Source organism: Heteronotia binoei, chromosome 3, assembly GCF_032191835.1.
Source record: "Heteronotia binoei isolate CCM8104 ecotype False Entrance Well chromosome 3, APGP_CSIRO_Hbin_v1, whole genome shotgun sequence".
NCBI lineage: Eukaryota > Metazoa > Chordata > Lepidosauria > Squamata > Gekkonidae > Heteronotia > Heteronotia binoei.
Window position 1 is genome coordinate 168,548,774 of NC_083225.1, and position 25,601 is coordinate 168,574,374.

The window sequence follows — 25,601 nt, forward strand, 5'->3', positions numbered from 1 at the left end:
GTGTGAATGATTTATACCGCTCTGAGCTCCTTGGAGGGAAGAGTGGAACAGAATGGAAATGGAAAGATCGTTGTGAAGAAGGTGCTGCGCTGAGGCCAGAAAGCTGTTTAACAGTGCTGCTTGAGGAAGGGTGGGTGTTAATTAGTGATTTTCTCTATTTCTCCATAACTGAAGTCCTAGAAAATAACTCTTGAGGACTCTTGGAGTTGCGCCAGCTGAAACAAGGGCTCAGACGACTAGAGAGGCAGTGGAGGCATACTCGGGACGAAGCGACGAGAGCATCCTATAGAACGTTTATGAGGTCTTATGAGATGGCAGTCAAGGCTGCAAAGAAAGATTACTTTGCAACCAAGATTGCATCTGCAAACTCGCGCCCAGCACAATTGTTTAGAATAATTGGAGATCTTACAACAATGCCACAAGGCAAACCAAATGTTAGGGAATTAGAGATTGGCTGTGAGGCATTTGCGAAATATTTTGCAGATAAAATCTCGTTGCTCCGCCAAGACCTGCCTACCACATTGGATACAGTGAGTGAAATTGAGGCTCCATGCCTGTCTTCGGGTTTAGTGCTGGACCACTTCGACCCACTCAGCCTGGAGGAAGTCGACAGAATCCTCTCCGCTGCTCGCCCAACAACATGTGATCTGGACCCTTGCCCCTCCGGGCTGATTAAATCTTGCCAGAGGGAGCTTAGATGTCCTTTACGGGACATCATAAATAGATCCCTCTTAGAGGGGCATTTCCCAACACCTCTGAAAGAGGCTCTGGTCCGCCCTCTCCTGAAAAAATCTACAGCAGACCCGGCCGAATTGGCGAATTATCGTCCGGTGTCTAATTTACCGTTTCTAGGTAAAATTATTGAGAGGGCAGTGGCGGCGCAGCTACAGAGGTTTCTGGATGACGCTTCCGTCCTAGACCCGTGCCAGTCTGGTTTCCGGCCGGGCCATGGGACGGAGACGGTGCTGGTCGCCTTGGTGGATGACCTCCAGCGGCAACTGGATCGAGGCGGCGTTGCGGTGCTGATGCTGTTAGACCTGTCGGCGGCATTTGATACAGTCAACCATCAGCTACTGACGCGCCGCCTTGCCGACATTGGGGTTGGGGGGTTAGCCTTGCAATGGCTCTCCTCCTTCCTCTTAGGCCGGGGACAAAGGGTGGCTATCGGGGGTGAACGGTCCCAGAGGCGCACACTGGATTGTGGGGTGCCTCAGGGAGCAGTTCTCTCTCCGATATTGTTTAACATTTATATGCGCCCCCTTGCCCAGATTGCCCGGAGGCATGGGCTGGGTTGCCATCAATATGCAGATGACACCCAGCTCTATCTACTAACGGACGGATGGCCCGGCTCCGCCCCAGAGAATCTCGACCGGGCTTTACGGGCTGTTGTGACGTGGCTTAGGCTGAGTGGGCTGAAGCTGAACCCAGCGAAGACAGAGGTCCTTTGTGTGGGTCGCGGTGCTCTGGGAAGGGAAATAGCTCTCCCGGCCTTCGACGGCGCGCCATTGAAAGCAGCGTGCCAGGTAAACAGCCTTGGTGTTTTACTGGAGCCTTCACTATCGATGGAGGCCCAGATAGCAGCCACTGCCAAGTCAGCATTCTTCCATCTGAGGCGGGCAAGGCAGTTGGCCCCTTTTCTAGCGCATCGGGACCTCGCAACAGTGATCCATACAACGGTCACCTCAAGACTAGACTACTGTAATGCCCTCTACTTGGGGCTACCTTTGTGCCGGACCCGGAAGTTGCAGCTAGTGCAGAACGCGGCGGCCAGGCTGTTGTTGGGGTTCCCGAGATGGGAGCACATACGGCCGGGGCTACGTGGACTGCACTGGCTGCCGATTACATACCGGGTCCAGTACAAAGTGTTGGTCATTACCTTTAAAGCCTTATATGGCCGAGGACCAGCCTACCTGAGGGACCGTCTTTCCCTGTATGAACCCCAGAGAGCACTGAGGTCAGCCGGGAAAAATATACTGACTATCCCGGGGCCGAAAGAGATCAAACTCCAGAACACCTGAGCACGGGCCTTTTCAGTCGCGGCCCCTGCCCTATGGAATCAGCTCCCTGAGGAGGTGCGGGCCCTGCGGAACCTTGATCAGTTCCGCAGGGCCTGCAAGACCACCCTCTTCAGGCTAGCATATACAGACGGCTGAACAAGGGCTGTTAATCAAGGATTACCGCTGTTTAATTAAGGATTACCACTGGAAATACTGTATACACTGACAGAATTAGCGTCAAATGCCACCGTCACTGTCAGACTAAGTTATAAATTTTAATTATACTGATTGGTTTTTAGTGATGTTAAATTTAAAGTTCTATATTGTTAATTTTAAAGCCTTATTTATTACTGTATGTTTTATGAAATGTTGTTAGCCGCCCTGAGCCTGCCTAGGCGGGGAGGGCGGGATATAAATAAAATTTATTATTATTATTATTAATCTGATACGTTGCTTAAAACACATGCACACTAGTTGGAAACTGCCCCCAAACAATTGGAACAGTTAGTGCTCTGCAGGGGTGGAATTCTAGCAGGAGCTTCTTTGCATATTAGGCCACACCCTCTGATGTAGCCAATCCTTCCAAGAGCTTACAAAAAAGATCCTTGTAAACTTTTAGAGGATTGGCTACATCGGGATGTGTGGCCTAATATGCAAAGAAGCTCCTGCTAGAATTCCACCCCTGGTGCTCTGCAATACAGGTTCTTTCATAGGATTCACTAGTGATGATCACATAAACTCAAAATATTACTGATTGGTGTTTAGTGTTGGAAGGTGACATTCAATGCCAAGGCCAAGGATGCACCTGCTCATATTTGCATTCATCAATTTGTTCTCCTTGTACGGACTGTTCTCATCTGAGATCAGCCTTGGCTTTTGCTTTGGTGACAGCTTATCCTTGACTGTCTTCTTCTACAGTTGAGTTTGGGACATGGAAGGGCTTGCTCCATTACCTTCCTGTTTGCTTGCAGGATTGCTTGCAGTCCAGATCCCGAGGACTCATGATTCCTGCATCTCACCCAGCCAGCTGTCTAAAACCCACCCCCATGATAATACCGAGACACAGGGCTCTTTTGGCAGAAAAAGCCCAGCAGGAACTTATTTGCATATTAAGCCACACCCCCTGACATCACCATTGTTTCACACAGGGCTTTTGTAGAAAAAGCCAAGCAGGAACCTATTTGCATATTAGGCCACACCCCCTGACAACAAACCAGCCGGAATTGCATTCCTGTGCATTCCTACTCAAAAAAAGCCCTGCTGAGGCACTAAGCAGTCCTGTTGTTTCATTGTTCCGCACACATACACCCCTCCAACCCAACTAGTTTTGAGAAGTCTGACATCCTAATCTTTCTTTTCTGTAGTAATTTGGGACAGGTGGCTCTACTCAGGAGTCAGCCTCTTCACCTGAGCACAGGATGCAATTTTAAGCTCATTTATTCAGGAATAAACTCCACTGAACTAAATGAGATTGACTTTTGAGTCAATAAGTCATGTTTGGCATGGCACTGTTAAGATCCCCTGTAGCCAAAGGACTGATTTACCATTTACACAGGCCACAGATTATCAAATAGCGCCATTGCCTATTGCAACCACAGAACAGGAAAGTTCATGTCAAGATATTAGTGTATTTTCTTTTTTTTTGAGGTTGGTTTTAAAAGGAAATTCCTTTTCAGGATTTGATTGTCTGGGCAAATGTCTGCTGCTTTGATTAATTTTTATGCGTTCGCTCCTTGATGAGAAGGTTTGCCTCTGTTTTTCTGCAATTTGGGGAAGTGACTTTGTACAGGCTTCTTCTAGCATTGTTCTCCTGCTCATCTGTTTTCTTATTTTAACGGCAGTGAGTGTTGAGGCATTTATAGGTTCCTGTAAATCACCATGTAAATGAAGGCTTATATAACTTTCTTCAGTGGGAATCTGGGTATGCTAGAATATAAAGCAGCTAGAGATTGAAATTTTTTTTTTGGGGGGGGGGAGCAATTAAAAAACTGGTGAAAGGAATGAAGTGCATTTGTTTCAGACAGAAATCAAGCAATGAGAGGAAAGCAGAGTTCTTCTAAGGAGAGGCCCAGCATGTCAAAGCAGGGTTTTTGCTGAAATTGGCAAGGCAAATCATGATGGATGAAAAGCAACAAAGCAGATACCTGGAAATGCAAAGTAGTTTGGGGTGCAATTGACAAGGAGATGGATTCTGTTTCCGTAAATGGTGTTTTTAGAACCAAGTATGCTAATCCCTTTGAAACTAGGATTGATCAGCCAATGGAATAGAATGTTGCCTTCATGCTCAAAATCCCCACCTTAAATTGGCAGTTTGTAGTTAATCCCCAGAAATCAGGATTTGATTCCTGCTATTAGAGCTGGAGTTCCGATTTCCTAGAATACCTATTTGAACTAAGAATGTCATGCAAATAAAGAAACCTTTGTAAATTAATTGTGTGGTTGATAAGTGGATGGACTGTGTAATCCTAAACAGGTTTATACACTTCCCATTGATCTCAGGGGATTTGGAAAGGCATAATTCTGCCTAGGGTTACACTGTAAGTATGCATACATTTCCATATGCTTAAAATAATGATTCTGAAGTAATGGAAAATATGGGTTATTTTTTTATTTTGAAATGAGTGAACTTCTTTTTAAGACAAGGTTTTGCTCACTCAAAATGTGTAATATGACTTTTCAAATGTAAGCATTACAGCATTAGCGAGTGATAATTCCTTTGTATACTGTGGACACTCATATTTTCAAGTATATCTTCATTGTTTATGGCAGCCATTGTATGGAAAAAAAACCCTTATATATTGTATTTAGGGCATAATTACTATCCCAAGCCAAATTCCATTGTCCCTCCACAAAACAATCTGTTTTTAGTGACTGAAATCAGTAAATACCCAAAGCCCAGATACATTTTTTCACATTGAGGTTTTGTTGTTTAAAATTCTCTTTCCTCGTTTTTGCATCATGAATAATGTTCACCACTTATGTAGAATGTTCTCAGCAGGGCTTTTTTAGTAGAAAAAGCCCAGCAGGAACACATTTGCATATTAGGACACACACCCTGACATCACCATTGTTTCACATTGAACTTTATTTTGTAGAAAAAGCCCAACAGGAACTCACTTGTATATTAGGCCACACCCCCTGACACCAAGCCAGCTGGGACTGCGTTCCTATGCGTTCCTGCTCAAAAACAGCCCTGGTTCTCAGTCATCTTTCTGTGAAATGAAGGAGGGGATGTATCTCTGTAGATCAGTGTATTCTTTTTTTTGGGGGGGGGGGGAGGAAACTAATGGGCTGTGTTTTTTACCCCATATGCCAAATAAATTTATATTGCCTGTTTTAAAAATCTAGCCCAAACACACCCAATGGAATTGTCTTGGCTTAAAAAAAAGAATGTGCTCTTGAGATGCAATCAGCTCATTGGAACCCCATCCTCAGGGTGTTCCAGGCAAGAAAAAAGCAAAGTAACCCTTGTCTTCCTTAGTGATCTCCCATACGAGAACTGATGATGACAGACTTTGGTTGGTTTCCAGGTTCTTACCCACTCAGCCTAAGCTGGCTATTCAAGCTGCTGGACTGAACAAACAAAAACTGCCATAAATGCAAAACTCATTTGATTTCCCAAAGATTCATTCATACCCCAGATGCCAATTTGGTGTAGTAGTTAGACTCTTACCTGGGACTCAGAACCAGGCTTGATTCCCTGCTCCTCCACATGCAACTGCTGGAGTGAACATGGATCAGTCATAACTGTATCAGAGCGGCTCTGCTCAAGAGCAGTTCTCAGAAGAGCTCTCTCAGCCTTACCTACCTCACAGAGTGTCTGTTGTCAGGAGGGGAAGGGAAAGGAGATTGTAAACTACTCTCTGAGTGAAGGGCAGGGTATAATCCAATCTAGGGGTGGCCAAACTTGCTTAATATAAGAGCCAATAAATGTCAGATGTTTGAGAGCCGGAAGGAAGGAAGGTAGGTAGGTAACAGGGGAAGAAAGGGGAGGGGAAAAGAAAGCAACTTTAACTTTAAATGCATTCTCCAAGCTTCCAGCTGGCTTGGTGCAGTGATTTAAAGAGACATAAAGAGAGAAATGCCTTGTCCAAGGCGGAGGCTTCAAGAGCCACACAATATGTGTAAAAGAGCCGGAGTTTGGCCACTTCTGATCTAATCTCTTCTTCTCTTCTTCTGTTTTGATTTACAGAAGAAAAAACTAAGTGATAAAGAGGCTGTATTTTGGAGACATTGTTTACAAAGATGCAAGTGACAGTATCCTGAAAGGGAAAAGATGTAGTGCCACTTATTTATGCATTCTCCCCGCCCCTGCAACTAGGGAGGAATTTCACTCCAGATGGATGGATAAATGTAACTAATTTTGTCTAGAGTTATTTATGATATTAAGTAGTTCAGCATTATGAAGTTTAACTTGGTATGCAAATATACTTCTAGTCCTATTATGACTGTATAAAGTTTTTAAAAGACAAAATATCACATTTTTTTTTAGGTACAAAAATTGTGTTTTACACTTTGATTTTTTTTTCCTACCTCTCAGGGCAAAAACTAATATATAGCTGCTAAGGTTGCACATGGTACAATAGATTGCTGTTCTGTCTGTGTCAGAGTGTGTGTGGTCCGTCGTTAATATTTGCAGTTTTGATTATAGAAAACATTGGTGCTTATACTTTTAAATATGCCAGACAGTATAATTGCATATGATAACTAAGCTATAAATTATGCATTTTATATTAGTAAACCAGTAAAATAAGTTGATCAAAAAGTTGTTTTGTTTATACAAATACTTTCCACAAATTTTTGTTTCCACAATTCCACAAGAATTCCATAAATTCCTGGGGAAGGTGGGGTTTCAGGAGGGTAGAGACCTCAGCAGGGTATAATGCCATATAATCCACCTTCCAAATCAGCCAGGAAAACTAATCTCTGGAGATCCATTGTAATTTTGGGAGATCTCCAAAGCCCACCTGGAGTTTGGCAGCCAGAGGCACCAAGGAGGTACAGTGCTAATATAGTCATCATAGATACTTCCAGTATACAATTTAATTGGCTTCCACTCAGTTATCTGGCACAAAAGATTTCATTATATGAGTAGAGAGAGAGATGATTACTGTATCCATATACAGTAATAGCCAATCATGGTTTGAATACTGAAAGTTCAGGTTTTGTACTTGCTACTTCCCCCCTCTATTTCTGTGTGCTGCTTTGAACAGGTTTCAGATGTCTTCCCACCCCAATGAACTACAATGAAGTTATTAACTTTGATATCCCCTGTGCAAAGTCCCTTCCATTTGGGGGGTGAGTTTAATGAGAACTTGAATCAGAGCATTTTCATAATGGCCCTATAGAATCACCTGGCCTCTGTGGTCTGACTTTCTAGGCCAGTGATGTTAGTGTTACCAAGCCAAGTCTGGCAACTGATAGAAGGGTTGGGGCTGGGGACATCATGGGGGGTTGTATTGTGAGCATGACTACATCAGTTCAGGGGAAAATCTGTGGCAGCAGTAGTTCTAGAAATCACTGGAATCTCTGTGGTATAACAGTAATTTTTCCAATGATGCCTAGAGCCACTGCAGTCACCTCTAAGTTTCCCCTGGAAGTGACATCATCACACTGGTGATGCTGGTCATTTTCCTTCACCACCACTTGGAGCAGTGGCAGGCAATGGGAGCTTGAGGGAGGGGGGGTACAGATATGAATGATGATAATGTGGTGTCCATCAGTGTGTTCGCTGGTGCCTACTTGCTTCTTCCCCAAAGTTAAGAGCTAGTCCTAGATTGCATTATTGCCATTGGAGCAGGAAATGGTTCTGAAGAGCATTACATCTGTACCTACAGGAAACCCATTTAGATACAGGCATTTTCATCATAGGGGATTGCTTGGCTTGAACCTCCCAATACGTTGTGATCATCTCAGTCCACAGGGCTGCCATTTTATAATTACCATTCCCCAGTGATGTTTTCAAAATTACAGAAGTGCCCACAGGCTCAACAAAGTTGCCCCCCCCCCTTCTAGGTCATATACAGGCAGTACAAGGAAAGGAAAGGAAAGGAAAGGAAAGGAAAGGAAAGGAAAGGAAAGGAAAGGAAAGGTCACCTGTGCAAGTATCAGTCATTTCTGACTCTGGGGTGATGTCGCTTTCACAACATTTTCATGGCAGACTTTTTAAATGGGGTGGTTTGCCATTTCCTTCCCCAGTCATCTACACTCCCCCCCCCAGCAAGCTGGGTACTCATTTTACCGACCTCGGAAGAATGAAAGGCTGAGTCAACCTCGATCCGGCTACCTGAAAACCCAGCTTCCACCGGGAATCAAACGCAGGTCATGAGCAGAGCTTAGGACTGCAGTACTGCAGCTTTAATACTCTACGCCACGGGGCTCTCTGAGGCAGTACAAACATGTTCTTAAATTTGCTTTTGCTAATAAGGGCTTTTGTGTATTATTTTGAGGCTGTGAAGGACAGAAGCCTCTATGCAATGTACTCAGATTGCAGCATATGCTTTGAAAAGGGGCTGTCTGGTGCATGCCAACAGTGGAGATGGTAAGGGTCTGGGGGTCTTAACAAATGTGAATTCTTGAGTCGCTAAAGCCTGAGAACCTCTGCCTTAGTGCAATGCCAATGGCGGCAATACATGCAGAAACAATTGGCACCAACTTCTGTCTCCTTACAGGCAAGACCTTTTTCTGTTCTTGGATTGGTCCTAGTAGATCAAAATAACTACGCCACTACTGTTTGCAGAACACGCTGCCTTTTATCTGCAGCTTGTTATAAAGCAAAGCGAGCAGAGCTGTTTAACTGAGCACACTGGAGAACTTAATCTTGAAATGCCCTCTCTTCACTTATATGTGTTTAATATATGCAGTACCAGCACTACTTTTGTAAACAATGCATGCTTGTTGAAGAAAAAAAGAGAGAGAAAGACACGATCCAAGCGACTGCCTTTCTAAACAACCAGCCAGTGAGCTGTGAAACTGAAGTAATTGCTTGTTTTCAAGATAATTCCTCTGCTTTTTGTAACTGTATGAATAATGGATTTATTCAGTGTTAATTAATGGATTGGCTCCCTATAATACTCACATTGACCCCCCCCCCCCAAAAAAAAAGCAGACAGTTCTTAACTGGCATGAATATGAGCAGTTGTCATGAGACAGATCTTTTTTTTTTCTTTTACAAGTTTGCGGATGTTCATTCATTTGCAGTGAAATTTGCATCCTGCTTTTTTTGCAGTGAGCTTCAAGTGGCATTTTGATGTATGGTTGCCAGGCTCTGCCAACCAGTAACCAGTGGGAGCTTGAGGATACAAACTTGGATAGCACAGCATTGCATGCTTTATAGGGAAACCTGGAATGGATGCTGTGTCACTCTAGGAGTCACTGTGAACTTTATCATAAAACCAAAGTTTCTAGCAATTCCTAGAGCTGCATGCTGTCAGCTCTGGATTTCCTGTGAAAGTGGCATAATACTTCGTGTGATAGCAACTTTTTAAAAAATATATATTTACTTCCAGGGCTTTTTTGGTAGGAAAAACCCAGCAGAAACACATTTGCATATTAGGCCACACCCCCTGACATCACCCTTGTTTCACATAGGGTTTTTTGTAGAAAAAGCCCAGTAGGAACTCATTTGCATATTAGACCACACCCTCTGATACCAAGCCAGCCGGAACTGCATTCCTGTGTTTACCTGCTCAAAAAAAGCCCTGTTTAGTCCTACCCAGGGCTTTTTTTGTCGAAAAAGCCCAGCAGGAACTAATTTGCATATTAGGCCACACTCCTGACATGACAATTGTTTCACACAGGGCTTTTCCCAGTAGAAACTCATTTGCATATCATGCCACACCCACTGATGCCGAGCCACCAGGAACTGCATTCCTGCTCAAAAAAAGCCCTGCCGCTACCGCCATTGATAAATATGCATGTATGAGCAGACATATAGTGACGCTCCTTGGGATTTGCAACATGCAACTACAACATTAATCACTATCTTGTATGTTGGCCATGCAATCACATTATCCCTAGACAGCTCTCACACTGCAACCCAAATCCTATTTCTGATATTGCGCCTAAGTACACATTGCAGTTTTCCCCAGGGGAATGTTATTTCTCTCATTGGGGGCTGCGCACTTGCCAATGTGCTGGACGTCATGTTTCCACAATGGGGCAAATGCCACATCCCTAAGAGAGTCTTACAGTCTAAGAAAATGGCATGGGGAATGAGATGTAGACCCCCTTTCTCCATTCATCATGGTCCCAATCCAGACCAGGCGCATGCGAGCCTGGGGACCACAGAACTTCAGAACTCTCTGTGTTCTGTTTTGGGCACCACATTTTAAGAAGGATATAGACAAGCTGGAACGGGTCCAAAGGAGAGCTAGGAAGATGGTGAGGGGTCTGGAGACCAAGTCTTGCGAGGAAAGGTTGAAGGAGCTGGGCATGTTTAGCCTGGAGAGGAGATGGCTGAGAGATGATATGATCACCATCTTCAAGTACTTGAAGGGCTGTCATATAGAGGATGTTGTGGAATTGTTTTCTGTGGCCCCAGAAGGTAGGACCAAAACCAATGGGTTGAAATTAAATCAAAAGAGTTTCCAGCTCAACATTAGGAAGAACTTCCTGACCATAAGAGTGGTTCCTCAGTGGAACAGGCTTCCTCAGGAGGTGGTGGGCTCTCCTTCCTTGGAGGTTTTTAAACAGAGGCTAGATGGCCATCTGACAACAATGAAGATTCTCTGAATTTAGGGGGAGGTATTTGTGAATTTCCTGCATTGTGCAGGGGTTGGACTAGATGATCCTGGAGGTCCCTTCCAATCAGTGTTCCCTCTAAGCTGAGTTAGCGTGAGCTAGCTCACAGATTTTTAGCCTCCAGCTCACACATTTTTGTCTTAGCTCAGGAAGGAGGACCCCAGAGCACACTAATTTATGCAGTAGCTCACAACTGTAATGCCAACTTTAATGCCAGAGTCTTGGTCACAAGACTCTGCAGCTTAGAGGTAACATTGCTTCCAACTCTATGATTCTATCCAACTTGGGGATGTCCCCAGGGAAAACTTAGTTCATACGTGAATGTAAGTCAACTGATTTCTTATCACTAGGTTGTTCAGTATTTTCAGAGCCCAGTGCATGAACTGACTCCATTGAAAGGCATTGCATATCAGGTGATTCCACACAAGTCCTTTTTGTGGGGTGTGATAAGTGTGGGGTGTGATAAGTGCTGTCCAGAACGTGCACTTGTGGATGGGCCCTTTACAGAATTGTGTCTGAAAAGCCAAGGTCGGGAGCAGCCATAAGTGTGTTTTAGGAAAGCTGATGCTGCTAAGAACAAGCCCGTAATTTCATTTATTCCATAGTGTTGAGGGGGGGGTGGTGGTGCGGAGTTGACACATTAACAGCTGTGTCTGTTATAAGCAGAACAGTTCCCTCCAACCAACATTGTTGTACCATCTCAGTGGTCCAAGATGGTTTGCAGTGTCGGGACACTGTGTTGGCAAAGGCCTCACTGCAACCCTTTGCTCCCAGGACTGGGCAGGACTCTCCAGGGACAACTGCAGAGAAATAGTCCCACATTCTTTGATGCCTATGAACAGGACTGGAGAGAAGCAATCATATTTCTAAGCTGCCTGGTTTTTTTCCAGCATGCCTATGAATCAATCTGGTGGATGCTGTGAATGCCTGTGTGTTTGTTGCTAACTTTTTCTGCTGTGCAGATTAATAAAACATATAGCTTGACTCAGATGAGAAGTTATCTTCTAATTCATATTGTAAACACTCATCAGCTTTCACATAATAATCACATTTTTAAAAGACCTTTGTTAGCCTTCCATGTCCATCGTTTTCCTGTGCTGGGAGTAAAGAGTTTAAAAATATAAATATAACATTTGCTGTCGCCTAGCAACAGCACTGAACTTCGAGCAGGACTGCTCCGATTTACATTTTCTACAATGAACGCCAAGATATAAGACAGAATTGCATTGGTTATCTTTGAATTTCTTCAGAGCTTTTTTTTTTAAAGGCTGTTTAATCTCAAAATGCCTGGTTCTCTTGCTCCAGTTTTTGATTGGCCAGCACTCAGTTATTATTTTAGTAAGTTCCGTATCTCCCCACTGGAATTTCTCTGGTATCTCTCAAGGCTTTTTCTGAACTTGAAGGTATTGTATTTCCTGAACTTTGATTGGCTATTGATTCTGTGTTGCTACACAGTCCCAGGTTAAAATCACGAGTCTATCATAGGCCAGGCATTTTCTGTCAACCCAATCTAATTTACATGTCCGTTGTGAAAATAAAAGAGGGGAAAACATATTGTGAACGTCTTGGATAGAGCTGCCAGGCTGTGCTTGGAAAACTGGTGGAAGCTTCAGGGGTGGGGGCGTAGAGGGCCTGCATCATCATGTGTGCCATGACATCACTTCCAGGAAAACAAAGACGTGATGTCAGGTCTCCCTCTGAATCATCAGAAACTCCTAGAGCTGCCTGAAACTGCTTTTAGGATTTCCCTGGAAGTGACATCACAGTGCAGAAAATGCCAAATTTTAAAATAGTTTTTATCCTGCCTCCACTTGGATAATGACGACTGCCTGCAGGTATCTCGCCGTAGCAGAAGGCCTGGTAGCCCTATACTTGGAGGAAGGGCACAAGTATGATGGAAATTCAGGGATGTCCAGGTTAGCAGCCAGGGGGTGCTGGAATCCTCCCTCCCCCTTGATTATTTCTATGGACATCTTTGGTGATAGTGTGAAATGAAAGTCAGGATGACACCACCTTTTATAAGAAACCTACTCCTTCTGCCAGAAATGGCAGTCCATACTGAATTTCCCCTTCTTTTCTGCACCACTGTGCTGAGCATTTCCCTCTGCCTGCTAATGATGTGGAGCTAATTAGCTGATACTAAGACATTGGAAAAGAGAAGTCTGAGACTTTTTAAGGTCAAAACAAGAACTTTAACTGAACCAGGAAACTGGAGCCCAAATAAATGCTTGCTAATTATGTGGTTCTATGCAGTCAGTGGAACACAAATACAGTGTGCTGCATGCGGATGGTCTCCCCTCCAAAGCTACCATTTCCTTTGGAGAACTGATCTCTCCAGTCTGGAGGTTGGTTGTAATTCTTTATGAACTGCAGGGCATAAGAACATAAGAGAAGCCATGTTGGATCAGGCCAGTGGCCCATCCAGTCCAACACTCTGTGTCACACAGTGGCCAAAAGAACCAGGCGCCATCAGGAGATCCATCAGTGGGGCCAGGACACTAGATGCCCTCCCATTTGGAGGATTCATCTGGAGATTGGCAACAGAAGAAACAACTTCTTGGCTAACAGTGTTCTTTTGCATCCTGTATAGAAAACTGAAAGTTGGAGAGAGTCGTGTGGACATCATAAGGGCATCATAAGAGTCGTGTGGACATCATAAGGGCATCATAAGAGTGGACATCATAAGGGCATCATAAGAGTCGTGTGGACATCATAAGGACTGACTAGGTTAAATGAGAAGGAAAAGTGTACAAGACAGCTTTGTTTCTTTTACATCTCATGTTATTACAGAGCTTTGTAATGTGAGAAAGCATTTACATGCAGGCTTCAGAGTAAGCATAATTTTTGCAGACTTCCAAGGATGTTTTTTAAAAGCCTGCTTTTCCTAAGGGCTGGTTCATAACATCACCACTTTGGGACTTATTATCTTTGCTCTTGGTAGGATTAAATGTCCTGTGATTGTGTGCATTGGCTGCCATCGGCACAAATTGCTAGCGTGCCCAGGAGATTCTGTGTGGGTTATTGCTGTTTATTATTTACATAGCAACATCACTGAACTTTGCAGGCATGTTTTTGCCCCCCAAGAAGCTGAAAATCTAAAGTCTCTGGGCATAGAATACAGGCAGGCAATGAATGGGTGTGGATGCAGACAGATTTTGCCTTACTAATGCAAGGGTCCTTGGCCCTGTTGAACCCATGAACATTTGAAATGTTGAGAAAAGGTAGTGGGCACCACCACAAAATGGTTGTCATGGGAGGTGAGACCAGTCACAAAATGGCTGCTGTGGTGTGGCAGTAACAGAATTCTAGGTGGCTGCAAGCCAAGCATCCTTCTATGATTGGGGCAGCTATTAATAGAAGGATGCTCCCTGCAAACACAAAGCTGATGGATCCTATGGTGTTTTGGGGGACATCCTACTCCAGTGAGGTAGAAGAAAGTTAGGGTCACCTCTTTAGGGAAGAGATGTTTTGAGGAAGCTCCACGTAGGTGCCATCACAGGATCACAGATTGGATGCATTTTTGGCCCTTCTTTCCTTCTAGGAGCTCAGGGCAGCATACACTATTCTACCTTGCCCATTTTATCCCACAACAGCCACCTATGAGGAATGGTGATCTGAAAAGGGTGACTGTCAAAGTTTCCCAGCAGGCTTTCATTGCAGAATGGGGATCTGAACCTTAGTCTCCTATTTCCTAGTCTGCACTTACCACTATACCATAATGGTTCTTGGTCCTGCAAAGTGGTTTATGGTTGGTTGTAGTGCAGGTGTCTGGATGAAAGTCACATACGACAGCATTGAAGCTAAGTAGGTATGACTTCTGGAGAATCCCGCCAACATCACCTTGAGTCCTATGGTGGAATAAAGCTGAGGTATAAGTACCATAGATAGGATTTTCAGGTGTTCAGTGTGAGTGAGGTAGGATGTAGGAACTGTTCCATGGAAAAGTTCTGGGCAGATGCAAAGAACAGGCAACATCATTTACAGTGCAACCCTAAACAGAGTTATACCCTTCTTAATCCTTTGACTTCTGTGGGTTTAGAAGTATGTTGTCGTTCAGTCACACAGTCGAGTCCGACTCTTTGCGACCCCATGGACCAAGTCATGCCAGGCCCTCCTGTCTTCCACTATCCTCCTAAGTCTGCTTAAATTCATTTGTTACATCAGTAACGCTGTCCAGCCACCTCATCTTTTGCCATCCCCTTCTCTTTTTTTGCCTTCTGTCTTTCCCAGCATCAGGATCTTCTCCAGGGAGTGCTCCCTTCTCATTTGGTGGCCAAAGTATTTGAGCTTCAGCTTCAGCATCTGAGCTTCCAGGGAACAGTCAGGGTTGATTTCCCTTGGGATTGACTGATTTGATCTTCTTGCAGTCCAAGGGACTCTCAAGATTCTTCTCCAGCACCACAGCTCAAAACAGTTTAGAAGTATACATATCTATTTAGGAGTGCACTGCTAACATAGCAGCAGCCTTTATGGGGGGTCTAGGAAGATGGAATAGCAGGATTAGGGTTGTCAGTCCTCCACTGGGGACAAAAAAAATTAAAAATGTTTAGGAGACTCATGAATGCTCCTTAGCATACCACAGAACCTGGCATCTTCTGGTAACCAAGAGACCCACGGAGGTTTCACATTCTGAGATAAGTGAACAGGCAAATTTAAGCTGGGGGCTTTGGCCGTACAAACAAAATGGAGCTGGCCACTTTTTAAAAAGCTAATTAAAATGGGGGGTTATGACAGCACTGTAAATGGGGAAGAGTCATCTGTAAGTCTCAGCCACGTTATATAATTTGTGTAATTTCATTGTAGGCAATGGGCAAACGTTGGCTACTTCTCAACACTGCCAGTGGCAGCCTGTAGTAAGAATGCAGCAACAGTGCAACTCAAGTGACAGTGACATGTCATCTATCACGGAATCACATAGCAACACAGGAACTGTTGAATGATATGGCAGCTCACACATTTGTCTTAAACAATATCCTGTCTCAGGCAATACAAAATAGCAGATGGTCCAGAGAAAAGTGCCAGCAATTCAGGAGTCAGTGATGCTTTACAGAGGAGCCAAAGTTACTGCATCTCCCCCCCCCCCCCCGCACACACACACACTGGCAATTAGTAGCTAACTGTGATATCTATATTGTATAGCCAGCCTGCTAGCAATTGTTCTATTGTATTGCATTTTATATTCAACATTTATATATTATTCAGGGGCAGTAGTGCATGAATTGTTCCGTTGCATCAGTGATCTAATGAGAGATAAAAACCATTTTAAAATACACAAGCAAACATAATAGGTAGTTAATTATCATACAAATAACTTTTTTTGCTGCCTTGGCTTGCTTTTGCTTGCAATGGGGGGGGGGGGTGTTTGTCAAATTTTTGATCTCAGATTGGCAGCAAAACAACAATCAGCATAACCCCTTTTGCCTGTAACAAAGTATGGCATTCTGGCCGATTAATAATATATGCAATTGTCCCTGGGACTTGATAGAATACAACCAGGGGTCATTTTGTAGAAAAATAGGTGGTGGAGCTCATCCAGGGATTGTTATGCAGCTGCACTTACTATTCAATGGCCAAGGAGGTGGAACTCTCAGAAGGAGGAGGTGGAACTCTCAGAAAGGTTCAGGAGCTGTGCTCCTGTGAGCGCCCACTGAATCTGAGGCCTAAATACAACCCAGGCCATTCAAAACAGGAAAAAATCCAGCCCAGGCCTGGCAGCAGAATGGAAAGTATATATTTATTGCATGCAGGAGGAATCGAGAACCTCCACTTCCTTGGAGAGCAAACTGAAGGTCGCCTGAAGCACCCCCTTGGTCCCACTCCTCCAATGTTATATATTAAAAGGGGCTTCAGGAAGGGATAGTGTCTTCAGCCAATGCATATGGATAGAGGAATTGGGATTCTGAGTGGTAGTTTGCTGCTTAGTATGACCGCAAGACCCAGCAGAAATGGCAGATATCCCAGCAGAGCCTCCAACTGAACCTCTTCCAGTGGTCAGTACTAGTATATGTTTTTATTAGTGTGTGTGGATGGTTGGATCAGTGTGCGTATACGCGTTTTTTCTTGTGGTTGTTGCCATCTATCAAGAGCAGGATCTTCTAGTGTCGATTTCTGCTGCTTGCTCTTTTGTCTTTGGTTGTTCCTGATTATTTTGTTGTTGTTGTTTACGAGTTGGTGGCAGGAATCTCAGAACAGCTTTGAAGAATTCAGCCTCTCTGCGTTTGGACTACCTCCATCAAGGCAAATAGCTACTCCATAAAGTAGCTGAGGCAGCTCTTGTCTTCGGCCCAATATATGGAAATCGCAGCAGGCGCAGAACATCCATCCAACTTTAACATAATGGAATGGAGTAATTGCTCGAGTGGTTTGTTTAGCCTTGTGCCTGTTGAAGAGGAGTTATCCATTTCCCAGAAGAATGACAAAAAATGCCTAAATATACATAGAACTGTGTTTGTTCCAGCAGATGGGGAAAGTATACGTATTACTGAAATAGTGCCTGTCTCCCCACCACTGTAACTTAGCCATTGAACTAGACCTGGGAGGCTGAAAGAGTTCTATTAACCAGGCATGCACCAATGCTATAATTTGTTTTAATGCCTTTATTACTGCAAAGGTCTGTGGACTGTGTAGTAAAAGTGATACATACCAGGAATAGTTTCTGTGGAAGGCATGTAAAGATCAACAGATAATGTTTTCAGCACATATCCGGATCAATATTTTGGTGGGCATTTGGGACTGCATTGGGAGGAGGGAGGTGAGGGGATTGCACTGAACCAATATAAATCCTCCTGTCAGCAGAATCCAGGCCAATAATATATATCCAGGCTTCAGATTCAGTGGGAGCTCACAGGAGCGCAGCTCCTGAACCTTTCTGAGAGCTCCACCTCCTCCTTCCCACCTTGTCCATTGAATAGTAGGTGCAGCTGTATAACAATCCCTGGATGAGCTCCACCACCTATTTTTCTACAAAACGATCTCTGTATAGGTCACATATTTTGGTGTGGAAGAGCCCCATAGCGCAGAGTGGTGAAGCTGCAGTACTGCAGTCCTAAGCTCTGCTCACGACCTGAGTTTGATCCCCGCGGAAGCTGGGTTCAGATAGCTGGCTCAAGGTTGACTCAGCCTTCCATCCTTCCGAGGTCGGTAAAATGCGTACCCAGCTTGCTGGGGCGGCAGGGGGGAGCATAGATGACTGGGGAAGGCAATAGCAAACCACCCCATTTAAAAAGTCTGCTGTGAAAACAATCGTGATGCAACGTCACCCCAGAGTCGGAAGTGACTGGTGCTTGCACTGGGGACTACCTTTACCATTTTTATTTTGGTGTGGACAGATCTTTGAAAAGACCTAGCAAGACCTCTAACAGTGACATACTAATAGGGTTGCCAACTCCAGCTTGGCAATTTCCTGTATATTTGGGGGTGCTGTCTTGGGAAGGTGCAGTTTAAGGAGAAGAGGGAACTCCATGGGAATGTGATGTGATAGAGTGCACCCTCCATAGCTGCCATTTGCTCCATGGAAACTGATCTCTGTTGTCCAGAGATCAGTTGTAATACTAAGAAAACTACAGGCCCACCTGAAGGCTGGGAACCTTATAATTCTAAGCAAAGCTACACCTTTCTTAGGCCCAGGCGGCCACAAGTATAGCCACCTTCAAGAGGGGTTTAGATAAAAATATGGAGCACAGGTCCATCAGTGGCTATTAGCCACAGTGTGTGTGTATATATAAAATTTTTTGCCACTGTGTGACACAGAGTGTTGGACTGGATGGGCCATTGGCCTGATCCAACATGGCTTCTCTTCTGTTCTTAATATTATACAATTATATATGAGTGGTTTAAATAGGGGATTTTATTTTCTTTCTCACAGTTACTTTAGTGGGTTTAGAAGGGTGTAGCTGCAAGTCTCCAACTGTAGTAGGAGACCTCCTGGCAAACCTCCATTTTTCGCACTGGTGCTTCATAGGTAAGTGGGGGGGGGGGAGAAACAGGGGGCATGTGCCAACATCATTCTAGCATGCAACATCACTCCTGTCAAAAACTGGAATTAACATCACGATGTTGGGGACAACACTTATGAGCCTGCTTCGGCGGGGAGGGTGGGGTATAAATTAAAAATTATTATTATTATTAGCCCAAAGATTCTATGAAGTCACTTCAGGTTTTTTGACAGAAGTGATGTCACTCGCTGGAATACCTATTCCCCCCGCCCATATCCTCCCAGTTTAATTTCCCAGGCTGAAGTTGGCAACCCTAACTGTAAATGATGAGAGACTTGTTGATTCAAGTAAGCCCCAAGTTCATTCTTATTCTTCAATTCTCCATTGACTAGCTTAATGGGTTTTTAGAACAATTTACAAAAATGTGCAGAAATATGAAAACACCTCCATAAAATCAATAAACGGTTAAAATGCCTAATAAAATACCTGTCCAGTTGGCAGCAGCTAAAAACAACTCTAACTTTGATCCAAAAAGGGAGCCAGTTTGGTATAGTGGTGAAGTATGAGGACTCATATCTGGGAGAACTAGGTTTGATTCCCCACTCCTCTACTTGCAGCTGCTGGAATGGCCTTAGGTCAGCCATAGGTATCTCAGATCTGTCCTTGAAAGGGCAGCTTTTGGGAGAGCTCTCTCACCCCCACCTACCCCACATGGTGTCTGTCGTGGGGGGGGGAGGTAAAGGAGATTGTAAACTGCTCTAAGACTCTGAGATTCAGAGTGTAGGACAGGATATAAATCCATATATTATCTTCTTCGTCATCATCCCAAAGCCTTCCTAAATAACACAAAAATTAAACATGTTTCCTGAGGGACTGAAGGTTGTTCTTTGGTAAAGAGGCAGACACTACTGGGAAGGCCCTAGTATTGTCCATCTCTTGCCCATGACAGGGACACCCTAAGCAGGACCTCCTCAGCTGCTCCTAAGACACTGGAAAGGAGATGCTGAGACTTTTTAAGGCCGCAGAGGTCAAAACAAGGACTTCAACTGAACTGGGAAACTAAGGGCTGGAGCCTGAATAAATTTTCCATGAACGATTTTCATTTCATATTCATCTATTCAATTTGTACCCCTCTCTACCCCAGAAATGGGCTCAGGGTGGCTTACATCATAAAAACCAGCAGGATAAAACAATCAGTATGATCAGCAGTGAATAACACTAACAGAAATTCCATAACTTTTGTCAGAAAAAACATACATACAAGCAGGACACTTTTTTGTAGTAAAAGCCCAGCAGGAACTCATTTGCATATTAGGCCACACCTCTCACATCACCATTGTTTTGCGCAGGACTTTTTTGGGGGGAAAGCCCGGCAGGAACTCATGTGCATATTAGGCCACAGCCCTGACACCAAGCCAGCCGGAACTGCATTCCTGTGTGTTCCTACTAAAAAAACCTGCATACAGGTAACCCAAAAAACTTGAACAATAGGAGCGGGATAATTTCCAACAACATGATTCTATGAACTCTTCTCTCCTGCTGCTGCAGACACCCCTGCCCCCCATTTGCCTCTCATGCTGTTCCTGAGAGTCCCCTGACCCCAAGGGAAGTATTATGGGAACGTCAGTGGGCTGCAACAGAAAGGGGGAAGCAGGAAAGTTCTATAGTATGGGTGAAGTAGTTTGCATGGCTTGAAAAGTGAACCTGGATCCAGCCCTTAGTCATAACCATTGCAGAAACTTAAGATTTGATTTATAGTATAAGGCACTGGTTAAGAATACATCCATAATCGGAATGGAGATTTCTTAGTCCTTATATCCCAGTTGTTGTATCTCAGAATATTGTATCTCATTATGACAGCTGTCTAAATCATATGGCCAGTCTAAATTATACACGGTGGCTTTACATGGAGTATGCTTATTCATTTATTTAAATATTTGTATCCTGTCTTTCTTCATTGGTCTCTGAAGCAATACTCTTGACTGGAACAGCACTCCAACGCCTTAAGAAGAAGAAATCGGGTTCTTGGAATAGAACAAAACAACGAATCAATGAGATGTGCTTCTGCAGTAAATGCATACTCTCCAACCAGACTTAAATTTACTAGAAAAGGTTTTCCAATGGCCTTTAATTATTTATTCATCAGTTGCTAATCCTAAAACTAGAGGTGTTTCTATCTTTTTAAGTGATAAATTAGAATGAGAATTCCAACAGGAACTATCTGATGATAATGAGAAATGTACTGATCAAAACAGTTTTAGCTACTCTATTACAACGGGGACTGTTCACTCCTAATACTGGTTCAATTTAATCTTATGAAGCTTTAATGAGCAATATTTTAGAACTCAGGGATGGGGAACTTGTACTTAGTAGCGACTTAAACATGGTGCTAATCTTTTTTTTCAGACAGAAAAGTGACAGTAATTTTACAGTTAATGCAACTCCTAGAAAAGGAATGGAAAATAGATAATGCCTCGCTATATGCAAATCGAGGGCTCAGTTCAGAGACTAAAATTGCCAGTCGAGTAGGCAACAGTCTGATTCTACAATCTGGGGAAAACTGAGCAGCTCTTCCAAAATCTTCTGTTTGTTTCATGAAAAAAAAGTTGGGGCACAGTACTGGAAATCTATTTTATTCCACCGATTGGTGGGCCCTGACCTGGATAACACAAGCTAGCCTGATTTTGGCTGTGGTCAGACAGGCAATTTGGCCTGATATAGTTGCTGTTCCCTTACAGATTAAATGGGCTCAGTCACACAGCGATGTCTGGTGCCCGTTCCCCACTCATAGTCACCCCATCATATGACGAATTGGATAAACAGCCATTAGAGAAATTCTGGTGCTTATGGATGTCCACACATTCATCTTGCAAAGTCAAGCCATTTGGGAAGGCTGAACCTTCCCTTCCATTTCTGCCTCTTTTTCCCCTTTTTGATCAGGTAGCACTGTATGGATAGCGCATAATTGCCCCTGGCACTATTAATTGCCGAGGCCAAGCAGTCATTCTGGATCAGAAGTCCCTGGGGGAGTTATTTTTGAGCAATAAATCCACTCCAAAAAGAACCCTCTCTCCTGTTTCTGCATCAGAGTTTTTGTTTGATCCCATTATTGACACAAGGGTAAATGTAATGAAGCCAGTAGGACTACTCTAATGTATTTCTGATAAAACCCTCACCATGTAGTCCAAGGAAGAGAGGTGAAGGGAATGAGGCTGAAAGGGACTAGAGCACTTGACAGAGGGTTTGTGGAGCTGTCAAAAAAGAGCTGGAGCTTCTGATAAGTTCTTTCTAAAGAGTTTCCATCTCAACATTAGGAAGAACTTCCTGATCATTAGAGCTGTTCCTCAGTGGAACAGGCTTCCTCAGGAGGTGGAGGGCTCTCCTTCCTTGGAGGTTTTTAAACAGAGGCTAGATGGATATCTGACAGCAATGAAGGTCCTGTGAATTTAGGGGGGAGGTATTTATGAGTTTCCTGCATGTGCAGGGGGTTGGACTAGATGACCCTGGAGGTCCCTTCCAACTCTATGATTGTATGATTCTATGATACAGTTCAAAGTGTGATATCTGCAGGGCTGGCCCTCCTGCTAGGCAAACTAGGCAGTTGCCTAGGATGCCAAGAGGCGGGGCAATGGCAAATTGGGCTCTCAACCCCCCCTCCAGTGCCCCAGGCCTCCCTCCCCCCTCCCTGCTGCTAGCCCCCTCCAGGCCACCGCCCACCCACCCACCCCAGCGCGGTGTCCTGCCTGCCCCCCTGGCACTCCGCTGGCTTGCCCGCCACCGCTAAAAGTGGAGACACTCCGCTCGTTTGCTGGCTCCCTTCCCCCTGGAGCTCACCTGCTAAAAGTAAACTTAGCCGGCAAGCAGCCCGCGCCTGCGTGTTTTGTCACTTAACAAAACGCGCAGGCTGCTCGCTGGCTAACCTTACTTTTAGCTGGCGAGCCCTAGGGGAAAGGGAGCCAGTGAACGAGTGGAGCACTGCCGCTTTTAGCGCCGGCGGGCAGGCCAGCAGAGCGCCGGGGGGCAGGGATGCTGCACTGGGGAGGGAGGAGACGTAGAGCCGCAGGGGGGGAGCCATGGAGGGTGCTTTGGGGGGGCTCCAGACAACAAATCTGCTTAGGGCACCCCAGGGCGTCAGGCCGGCCCTGGATATCTGATCAAAACTTCCTGCAACTATTTAAACAGCTGCAAACAGAGGCTAGGCCAGATCATGCCAAGCCTCCAGTGTGACCACAGCCGTTGTCAGATCTCAGAAGCCAAGCAAGGTCAGCCCTGACTAGTATTTGGGTGAGAGACTTCCAAGGAAATCCTGTGTCATGACAAGGAGGCAGTCAATGGCAAACCACCTTTGAACATCTCTTGCCATGAAAACCCTATGGGGTCACCGTAAGTCATTTGTTGTGTGACCTGATGGCACTTTCCACTTCCACCACTACCAATTGATATCAGAAAGGAATGTGTTTAGGAGACAAAAGTTAGTAGAAGAAATGGACTGGCCATTATAATGGGATAAAAGCGATCCCTGTTTGTTTTGGACTGCAGTACTCACTGTGATATCATTCGGTCGAAAAGAAATATCTGTCACATTTTAAAAGAAACATTAAAACAAAGGAATTACCACAGTCAGTACATAAAGAAGCCTATTTCATTGAAAAGGAGGGGGAAGAATCAATTTTACTAGTGTCAGGGTATTTCATAAATACATTTCTGGTTTGCTGAGATTGTATATCACCATCTGAAATAGGACTAGTACAGAACACACCGGGGGATTAGGATGGCTTTATGCAGAGATGGAAGCTTCCACAGAATTTTTTGCAACTGAAAGACAGATTTTGCTATCAATCTCGGGAGAAGCTGCAGTCGGACTTGGAGTTATGAATACTCTGAGTACTGCAAGGTGCCCAGCAGGAATAGCTGGGTCCAAAAGGCCTAATCCCTAAACAAATATTTGCTTATTTATCACACACAGCTCCTCGGGATCTGGTGTGTGCATTTCTACATTTGGCACCATGTTTGTGTTAGCTGCTTTTTACACGGTCTGTCTGGCCTTTATAAGGATAACATATTGCCTTTCCTTTTACAGCGGCAAGCAATTCTCTGCTGAACCAAGCCAGTAATGAAAACTGTGCATTAAAGCCCCTTGATTGTGTAATAAAATATTCTTTTTTCCCAATTAGTTTTAGAAATAAAACCTGGTAGAAAGATACTCATTTGAACAAAAAGGATACTTTATTAGCTTCTTGTCAGCAAAAGAGAATTATTGTGGGACTGAGAGCTGGAAAGACTGGCGGGTTCCCTTTCCCCTTTCATTGAAAGTTTCTCCAGTTAAGTTACTAGCAGGGCTTTTTTTGTAGCAGGAACTCCTTTGCATATTAGGCCACACACCCCTGATGTAGCCAATCTGCCAGGAGTTTACAGTAGGCCCTGGAATAAAAGCCCTATAAACTCCTGGGGGATTGGCTACATCAGAGGGGTGTGACTTGATGTGCAAAGGACTTCCTGCTACAGAAAAAGCCTTGGTTACTAGTAAGCTTATTTTCCCCTTCAAAACAAAATTGGGGGCTTCACTCAGACAGGGTTTCTAAGTTTCATGTTTTGAGAAATTCATAATCTGATGCAAATGGTGAATGTACGTTCCATACAGTCTGCATAGGGAATGTTAAACTTCTTTGTAGCCCTAAACTATTTGCTTTCTTAAGATGCAAATTTGTTCTGGATTTCAAAACAAGACAAACAAAGGAACAGGTTACTTATTTATACATTCTGCATTTTCTTATAGTTGATAATCTTATTTCTTTGTAGGAATATTTCACTCACATTTCTTGATGCACTGCATTCAGGGCTCCTTGAAATTCACAGGGGGACAATGCATATCAGTCACCCTGCAAAATATTTTAGATACTGTTGCAAATACTCAAATGAAGGGAGATTATCCAGCTTTAGCAGCTAGATACCCTTTGGAGATGTTAGCGAACAGCTTGTTCCTGTGGAGCTAAAACCTCTGTGATAACTCATGTGCTCCATTATTGCCTCCTTTACTCTTTAATTCATTCATTGCATTTTTTTGGCTATTTTCTTTACTGCAACCATCATTGCTGGGTCACTAAAGATTTCTCAGGGTCCAGTCATTATTTTTTAAGAGTCTTGTGCAGGCTCACGCAGCTGCTACCAGTGCTTGGGGCAGAAGGAAGCCAAAGAGACTCTTCCTAGCAATCGGGGAATGAAATTAGTAGATAGATCAGGAACATCTAGAAGGAAAATGGTTTTTCCCAAAATCTGCAGGCATTACTGAGGACAGCAGATTCCATGGATGAAGGGAACTATCTTAATCATGGCAAAACAAAAAAAGAACAACCACAAAATATATTAAAGGTAATCCAGAAACAAACTCCATTGTGTTTTTAATTACATTTTGTTTTCTTACTTTAAAAACCCTTATAGACAGAAAAGTCCAGTCTAATAGTAATAAAGGTATTTCTATATGAATCATTGAGCTGCCCCGTGGTGCAGAGTGTTAAAGCAGCAGTACTGCAGTCGGAGCCCTCTGCTCACGACCTGAGTTCAATCCCAGCGGAAGCTGATTCAGGTAGCCGGCTCCAGGTTGACTCAGCCTTCCATCCTTCCGAGGTCGGTAAAATGAGGACCCAGCTTGCTGGGAGGAAAGTGTAGATGACTGGGGAAGGCAATGGCAAACCACCCCTTAAAAGTCTGCCATGAAAACATCATGATGTGGCGTCACCCCAGAGTCGGAAACGACTGGTGCTTGCACAGGGGGCTACCTTTTTTTAATGTGAATCATATCTGTTACACTGTAAGTCTGACTAAGGAGACAATTGTTACCTTAATAAATATATCATTCTAACAATAATTTTAAAATTCTGTTATGAATTAGTTACCACGTACTATCTAATAATCTATTCCCGTTTGTATG

The 25,601-nt window shown here is 44.0% G+C and overlaps 1 protein-coding gene across 1 annotated transcript in view; it reads left to right on the forward strand.

Moving 5' to 3' along the window:
* Nucleotides 1–25,601, forward strand: part of GUCY1A2 (guanylate cyclase 1 soluble subunit alpha 2) — a 257,024-nt gene that overhangs the window by 219,603 nt on the left and 11,820 nt on the right. The window lies entirely within an intron of this gene.